Below are 9,222 nucleotides of genomic sequence, written 5' to 3'. Positions count from 1 at the left end.
CATTTGGTTTTCTTTCTTCTTCTCAAGTTTAAACTCATCCTGGCATAAAGATCAATCATTGGAAATCACTTCTATATAATAAGCAAAGTTGTAAATGTTCAGTAAGAGCTTTCCTTGTGTAGGAATTTCATAACCCATAATAAGCTCTTTTTCCAGAGCTGATGACCTTGTCCACATAAATGATTTCAGGAAATCTGGCAAGTTTACAAATTAAAGGGCATGGGGCAGCTAGGTGGTGCAGTGGATAAAGCACTGGCCTTGGATTCAGGAGGACCTGAGTTCAAATCCAGCCTCAGACACTTGATACTAGCTGTGTGACCCTGGGCAAGTCACTTAACCCTCACTGACCTGCAAAAAAAAAAAATTAAGGGGCATCCCCAGGGTCTTTTTTGGGACCTTTTTCCATACAGTAGTTACCAATTTTGCCCCTTTTTCCCATAATTCTTCTAGTAGTGACTGAAACTCATTACTCCGTCATGGACCTAATTGGTAAGATTTTTTCCCAAGCTATTGCAGCTCAGGGAGTCCTTAGAAGGGAATGGGCTTCCCTCTTCTGATGCCTTAAATAAGTTCCTCTTTTGTTTTATGAAGGAAATGAGACAGTTCATAAAATTCAGATAGAACATAATTACAAAATGGGTAAGATTTCAGTATAATTTACAGTTATCTCCAATAAATTGTCTCCAATTTTATATACACACACACACACACATCCCAACTTAAACAGTTATTGACCAGTACTTACCTTGAGTTTGCAAGACTCCTAAATATCTCACCAGATGTTCTGATGAAACTCTCTAACTTTTTGGTTGTTCCCATCTCCCACTGTGAGCCAGGAAAGGGTTAAGTGCCAGTTCTATTCCCCAGTGGAAACTGTTTTTGTTTTCCTCTTCACATTGAATCTTTCACTGACACAGCCCCAAACCAGGCTCTACATGATCATGCAAATGCAGGCTGTTTACTTTGCTTTTACCAATCATATATCAAATAATATTTGCTTCAATGAACATGTTTTCTCTCTCACTTCCATTCCCCCAACATGCAGGTGGGCACCCATGCAAACACACACAAACACACACACTGCTGCAGTAAGCATCAGGGAGGGGCTGAGAGAAAGAAACTGTGTTTCCTTTCGTCTAAGCCATGCCCTCCTTCATTTGCCTCTTTTCACTCTCACTCTCTCATGAGGCCTTTTGGATATCCCTCAAGGCAGTGAGAAGGGGACATCTCATGATGGTGACTATCTCTTCCCCTCCTTGCTTAGCTTTTGACTCCTCAACTTGGGTAATAGCCACTCCTACCCTGCTGGCACTTTGGGGGGATCCCAGTATGCAAGCGGCAGACCACAGAGATCAAGAAGCATAGCAGTGCCTTGCCACATTTAGGTCTGAGGCCATCTTGGGACTTCCCAAGGTAGGTTACCCACCCCTGGTCTCTGGAGTCTTCCTTTCTGTATCCTGCCAACCATGCCAATTGTTGGGTGACAGAAGGGGCTTGGGAGAATAACTTCCCCCCATAAGCCGAGGTAAAGGAGATACTGAATCAGGAGGCTGGACCAGCTAGAATTGGGAATCATAGGGAGAAGTTTATTATAAGCAACTTACACATGGGTGGGTGGTAGTCCATGCTGTCAAAGGCCCCTTCTAGCTCCAGAGAATGTCTGCTCCCAGGCACTGGTCCCCATTTCAATCTCTACTAATTAGCATCAGTTCACCACTGGATAGGAGGAGGTGGATGGTCTTTCTCCATGGCATCTAATAAGCATACTGTGGGACAAGTCAGATTGGGTCCCAATCTATCTTTCTAAGCAAATGTCCCATGGATCCCCCTCGTGTACACTAGTCCGGTGGTTCTCCTTGTTTTGTTGTTGTTGTTATGGGGTTTTTTTGTTTTTTGTTTTTTGCAGGGCAATGAGGGTTAAGTGACTTGCCCAGGGTCACACAGCTAGTAAGTGTCAAGTGTCTGAGGCTGGATTTGAACTCGGGTTCTCCCTAATCCAGGGCTGGTGCTTTATCCTCTGTGGCACCTAGCTGCCAGTCTAGTGGTTCTCAAAGAGCTTTCTGGCCATCTCAAGGAGTCCTTGAAATTTTTTCAGGGGATTGAAGAAGTCAAAACTTTTATTTCATTATAATACCCTGACATTTAATTATTCATAACAACATTAATACATTTTAACTTCTATTAAACAAAAGCTCCTGAGGGCAGAATCTCAATTTTTTTTAGTGAGGCAATGGGGGTTAAGTGACTTGCCCAGGGTCACATAGCTAGTAAGTGTTAAGCGTCTGAGGCTGGATTTGAACTCAGGTCCTCCTGACTCCAGGACCGGTGTTCTATCCACTGTGCCACCTAGCTGCCCCGGAATCTCAATTTTTTTAAAGATAAAGGGGGCCTGAGAATACAATGTTTGAGAATCACTATTCTAGTCTTGGCCCAATGAGGCTCCTTGCTTTGCTGTCCCTCCCCCACCCCATTCCCTGTCCTGTTCCTCCCTTCCCCTGCCTTGGGATGACTTCACTTGGAAGCCCCAGCTTCCTTCAAGACTCATCTCAGAGTCTACTTCCTTCAAAAAATCAGCCTTATTGGTATCTTTCTCTGCAGTGGACTATAAGCTCCGTGAAAGCAGGAATAATCTATCTCATATTTGTCTTTCTCCTCCCAGCCAAGGTCACAATAATGACATCAGCCTACACTTGGCTTCACTGAAAAGTTAGGGAACAATTAAGAAGAATGAGAAATCAGGGGCAGCTGGGCGGCGCAGTGGATAAAGCACTGGTCCTGGATTCAGGAGGACCTGAGTTCAAATCCAGCCTCAGACACTTGACACTTACTAGCTGTGTGACCCTAGGCAAGTCACTTAACCTCCATTGCCCCACCAAAAAAAAAAAAAAGAATGAGAAATCTATTCCAGAATAGGTCAGGAAGAAGGAACTGGGCTACTGCACAGCATCCTCCAAAATGGCAAGGTGCCCAACCTCTCTGGGCCTGTTTCCTCTTCTGTGAAGTGAGAGGGAAGTCCTTGATAGCCCTCGATCCATGAGCCTATGAACTAACCAGGATCAAAACCAAGCTGGACACATTCTCTCTGGACCCCATTACATCAAGCAGTCATCTGAGGGGTTGGAGTGGGAGGATATTACCAAAAGACTATGATATTTTCCTCAATGGTCAACAAGTATTTATTAAGCCTGTATTTTGCAAGGTGACAAATTGGCTGGACCATAGAGTGGAATAAGACATTTCTTGAAAATAGGCTTGCAAATGAGGCTGGAGGAGCTGCTGCTCCTCAAAGGAATTCGTATTTGATCCAAAATGTACTAGAAGCCAGTAGAGTTAATTGAATATGTTTTTGAGTGGTGTCTTTGACATATCCCCTTAGCTGTTGAGTGGATGATAGACTGGAGAGGGATAAAACTTGACACAGGTAACCCAAGTTTCATTGGCCAGTTGTAAAAAGAACTGATTGCAGGTCAACCTTAATAGGAGACATGTCTAGAAAAGTTGTACCCTAGGCAGCTCTGGCTACTCTACATACCCTCTGTTCCCTCTGTCCAGACTGAGGATGGCTTAGCATACATCTTTCCAAGGGATATGTCTCAGGACCATTGGACCTACATCAACCCTATCACATATAAAATAAGGATAGGGGAACCTGACTGAGGAAGGCCTCTGAGTCACCTTTCCCAAGAGCCTAACCTGGACCAGGAGATCAAACCCCTTGGTTCTTTCTACTTGAACTTGAAGGACCAGTTGAGGTTTTCCATAATTTTCTCCCTGGATATTGCTACTTATCCACTGGTATTCACCACAAAGCAACATGGAGTTTTGCTTATGGCCCAGATGCCTCCCTCAGTAGCTAGCAGATGACCAAGGTTCTGTCATGGTCTAAAGACATCAGTGCCAGGAAGTGAAGGCTCTCCTGGGCATCAATGGCCTTATTTCACTGGCTCTAAAGGCTATTATATATCATAATGCATTCCATCTCATGTAACCTTATCTGGGTTGGAAAATTTGGAGAATTCCATGGAATCCAGTTTCTCAAACACCCCATTTGAAAGTTGTCCCTACACACACTGTGTAAGTCAATGTATGTATTCACCAAGGGGTCTTTGGGTACAGAAAATAGCCTGACCAGCATTCCATGGGGGGGGGAATCCTTAGTATGGATGAGTGTGGGCAGTCTACAGCAACCCAGAGAAACAGGATTGCCTGAGGTCCTTGTCAGGATGGAAAACTTGCATTTCATCTAGTGTCCAGGGAGAAGCATGTTCACATATTTTGGGAAATCCCTCCAGTCAGGAAGTCTGGGACAGAGCAGTTTCAAAGTTGCTGAGCCACAAAGTATCATTTATCAAGTCAGGAATAGGGAGCAAGTGTCACCCTGGCCTCTCACATTGCATATTACTTCGGAGATGCAATCGATGCATCCATATTTACAAAAGGAACATCCACAGCCATTAAAGCATTTGCTGTAGGGGTTCCCAGAGGTTAGGAGGGAGAGGATTCCAGGCACAAAGGCGGGGGTGTCATGTCCCACAGCAGAAGCAGACCAGTCTGGCTGAGGGCTTGCATTCCTGAGGAGGCAAGGGTAATCAACTTGGAAGGGGAGGCTGGATCCATATTGTGAGGGCTTATCAACTAGTGTTAGTACCTTGGGTGTAGCAGGACCTAGCCTGCTAGTACCAGGGTGGCAAGGGGGAGTCAACTAAGTGAGGTCTTGGGCAATGAGAAAGACAGAAACAAGCTGGAGAGTGTCCAGCCAGGATGGATGGGATGGCAAAGAGGCTAAGAGTCCTGCCATCTGAGGCTGAAAAAAGCTAACTTCTCTCAGCTGTTCAGTCAGGAACCATTTAGGAGGTGCCCAGTAAGAGCCGGGCACCATGGTAAGCACTGGGCATGCAAAGAAAAGCAAAAGACACCATCCTTATTCTTTTTTTTTTTCAGGGCAATGAGAGCAAAGTGACTTGCCCACGGTCACACAGCTAGTGTCAAGTGTCTGAGGCTGGCTTTGAACTCAGGTCCTCCTGAATCCAGGGTCGGTGCTTTATCCACTGTGCCACCTAGCTGCCCCAATCCTTTTTTATCATAAAAGTATTTTATTATTTTCCAGTTACATGTAAGGATAGTTTTCATCATTTGTTTTCATAAGATTTTTAGTTCCAAATTTTTCTCCCTCCCTCCCTCCCCTCCCTTCCCTTCCCCCTCCCTCCCCAAGACAGAAAGCAATCTGATAAAGGTTATATATGTACAATCACATTAAACATATTTCCATATTAGTCATGTTGTGAGAGAAGAATCAGAACAAATAGGAAAAACCTCACAAATAAAAAAAAAAAACCAACTAAAGTAGAAACAGTATGGTTCAATCTGCATTAAGAATCCACAGTTCTAAAAAAAAAAAAAGGAAGGAAGGAAAAAAGAACCCACATTTCCTTTTTCTGGATGTGGAGAACATTTTCCATTATGAGTCCTTTGGAATTGTCTTGGATCATTGTCACAATCCTTCTTCTCAAGGACCTCACAGTCCAGTTGGGGAGGCCATGTGCAAACAGCTAAGTGCAAACACACTATATTGCAGGATAAATGGAAATTAGAGAAGGAAGGCCAGAGAGCTAAGGAGCATGGTGAAAGGCTTCTTGTAGAAGGGGAGATGCTAACTGGGACATGAAAGAAGTCGGGGAAACCAGGAGGCAGAGAGGAGGAGGGAGAGCCCCTGAAAATGGCCAGAGTTGGGAGATGGAGTGTCTTGTGCAAAGACCAACAAGGAGGCTGGTGTCACTGGACACAGACTATCTGGGGGAGAGTGTAGGGTGTAGGAAGAATGCATGGATGGGGGTAGGTTGGGAGGGGCTTCAAAGGCCAAACAGGGTCTTCTATTAGATCTTGTGATAGGGAGCCATTGGAATAGCTTGGGTAGGGGAGTGACACGGTCAGATCTCTGTGTTAGGAAGATCAGAGGATGAACTTCAGTGGGAAAGACTTGTGGCAGGGAGACCAACCAGCAGCTATTGTAGTAGTCCAGCATGATGTGATGAGGGATGTCTGCCCTGAGTCTTCTCCAGAATAATCACCTGCAGTTTCTTCAGGTGTTTAAAGGGTGGGCCCTTGTCAAATGGATTGGACAGAGGTCAGGGATCAGAGTAATGGATGGATCTTGCTAAAGGAGAGATTTAGACTTGATGGCAGAAACACCCACCCAGACTAATTAGAAGACTCCCAAAGTGAATTCAAGCCTAGGCTGTCTTCTGTCCCTCCCTCAGGGTGCTTTGCTCCTGAAGCTAGTCTGGCTTTCCTGCCCTGGGATTGGCACCTGGTTGGCAGTTGAGTGGAGCTGGCTGACCCCTTCTCTACAGGAGTTGCTTCCCCACTGATGGCTGGGAGAGATGGGCTGGCAGCAGGTTGGCTCTTCTGGAGAATGCTGTCACTCCAAGGACTCTTGTGTGGTTTTGTGTATTGGTGCCAGGTGGTCAGCAGGTACTGCTGGTAGTTATGACGAAGGTGGGCTCTGTCTTTCCAGTGATTTCTCCCCTTCAGGATGTCTGTGGGGGCTAGGCTAGAAGCAGGTCTGGTGGCTTGGGGGGCCTGTTCTTTCCAAGGCTTTGGGGTTCAGGGCAGGGGTCTGCCTCCATCTGGGACCATGGGGAGATGTTGTACAAGAGGGTGGTGATGTATTGACTAGTTTGACACATGCTGAATCTTGTCTGTCCCTCAGTTGTATTTGGAAGCTAATTGCCACCTCTGTCTGAAACAGTTAACAGATCTGCTCAAGTAATCAAAGCACATCCTGAAGGAAAATTACCAGGGACTATTCCAATAATCCACACAAGAGTCATGGAGAGGGTTGCCGTGGCAACTATATTTTTTAACTTGTAATTGTGCTTGCATTTTCATTTTGATTTAGACATTGACTTCAATGAACAACATTGTGTGATGATCAAGTGTGCTAGATTTAACTCTCTTCTCAGCAATGCAATGATCCAAGATAATTCCAAAGGACTCATAATGGAAAATGTTCTTCACATCCAGAAAAAAGAACTGTGAAATCTGGTTGCAGATTGAACCATACCGTTTCTACATTTTTTGTTTTTCTTTTTTTGAGATTTTTCCCTTTTGTTTTTTTCTTCTTTCACAGCATGACTAATGCAGAAATATGTTGAATGTGATTGTACATATATAACCTAGATCAGATTACTTGCTGTCTTGGGGAGGGGGGAGGGAAGGAAGGGAGGGAGAAAAATTTGGAACTAGAGATCTTATAAAAACAAATGCTGAAAACTATCTCTACATGAAACTAGAAAATTATAAAATACTTTATGATTAAAGAAATAGACACTGACTTTAGCTTTTTCCAGGGGTAATTTGGTAGAGGTGCTTGATTGGTTAAAAGCCCCCAAACCACCACCTCTGTACTGTTCCTGTCCCTCTGTACTGCATCCCATGAATGAAGGAAATGAGAAAAGTATTTACTAAGCACTTCCTTCGCATCCTAGTCACACTGAACGTGAAGATGGTGATGACTTCCTGGTTTGACCTGATGGGCCTTGAGTCCCGATGCCCTGGAAGATGAAACTGGGATCAAGAAAGCAGCAGAGAGCATCCAGGCCCTGATTGAGCATGAGGTGAAGAACGGGATTCCAGCCAATCGAATCATCTTGGGGGGCTTCTCCCAGGGTGGAGCCCTGTCTCTCTACACAGCTCTACACAGCTCTCACCTGCCCACACAGCCCCTGGCTGGCATCGTGGCCCTCAGCTGTCAGGCCCCCTGCATCGGGCCTTCCCTCAGGCAGCCAACGGCACAGCCCGGGACATGGCCATCCTGCAGTGCCGTGGGGAGCTGGACCCAATGGTGCCCTTGTGCTTCAGAGCCCTCACCTCCGAGAACCTCAAGTCTGTCGTCCCTCCGGCCAAGGTCCAGTTCAAGACCTACCCAGGTATCATACATAGCCCTTGTCCCCAGGTCAGTGATGAGGAAGCCGCTCTCCCCCCCCCCCCAATGCTCCATCCCTCTCCCCTCCGTCCTCTGGGACCCACCCTGACCAACTTTCACCTCTACAGGAGATGGCAGCTGTGAAGGAATTCATTGAGAAGCTGCTGCCCCCCATCTAACAGGATTGCCCACCCCCCCCTCCCCCCGGGGGGGGCAGAGGGGCCACAGCAGTATCTGATCTCTGAACTCCAAGTGGAAGCCATGGCAGTCCCCTTCCCCAGCCCTGGGTCTTTGAGACATGGGAGGATTGGGCCCCTCCCCCTCAGAGATCATCCTGTCCCTGCCTCCTGCCCCCCATCCCTGTCTCTTTTCCTGTCCTGGGAGGCCTGAGACCTCAGCTGCCAGTCTGCCCTCCAGGATCTTCAGGGGTGAGGGTCCCCTTTTCCCTTCCCCCAGGGCCACAGTATTGCAAGGGGCGCATGGGGGCCCAGCCGCTGACCCACTCTGGACCTGTATGTACCTCCTGGGTCTTCCCCCGCAGGTGACCTCAGTGTTTGGGCATGGGGGGGGCCTCCTGGCTCCCCCACCCTACATGCCCACTCCCCCCCTCTTGCTGCAGGGAGAGCTGGAGTCCCTCTTCCTCATTCAGATAATCATGTGTCTTCTGTTGCTTTCCTGTCCCCTGGCCCTCATCATGAATGTCTCTATTCTTTCTGCTGACAATTCGCCTACTCTGGGCCTGAGGCCCCTCTTGCTGCTGTGCCCCTTCCTGCAAGGGAGGGGCTTGAGCCCAGGCCTTGGGGTGGGGAGAGGGCAGGTGCACCTGGGCCGGAGCTGCTGCTTCTCTCCCTAAGCCTAGTCCCATAAAAAAGGGCCCTGCTCAGACACCCCCCTCCTTCCAGATGTTTTCTGGGCAAGGGGGTGCTGGGTGGGACTGCCCTCTAGGGGAAGGAGGGAGGATCCATTCCCTGCCTCAGCCGGATGGTGCCCAGATGTTTTTGGCCTGTTCTCATCCCCTTCCCCCTAGGGAGGGGGCTGAGGCTCAGGTTCTGAGCCCACAAGGGGCTCGTCTTCCTCCTCCTCCTCCTCCTCCATCTGGTTTTGAGTGTTTTCATTTCTTGTTTTGTGTCTCCAAGTCAAATCAGATTGAAGAAAAATAAACCTTCCCAAAAAATTGAGGATAATAAATGATCGCAAAAAATGTGAATGTACCTTGACTCAGAATATAATATACAATTATGCAACAATTTCAAATAATACCTTTTTTTTACTAAGTATACAGTTACTTTTGTGAAAAA

General features: G+C 46.9%; 1 pseudogene; it reads left to right on the top strand.

Annotated features, from left to right (window-relative positions):
- Positions 1-7,438: 7,438 nt before the first annotated feature.
- LOC122734026 lies at positions 7,439-8,103 on the top strand (annotated as a pseudogene).
- The last annotated feature ends 1,119 nt before the right edge of the window (positions 8,104-9,222 follow it).

This window comes from Dromiciops gliroides, chromosome X (genome assembly GCF_019393635.1).
Source record: "Dromiciops gliroides isolate mDroGli1 chromosome X, mDroGli1.pri, whole genome shotgun sequence".
Lineage (NCBI taxonomy): Eukaryota > Metazoa > Chordata > Mammalia > Microbiotheria > Microbiotheriidae > Dromiciops > Dromiciops gliroides.
Note: the sequence above shows the minus strand (reverse complement) of the source record. Positions and strands in the feature narration are given on the sequence as shown.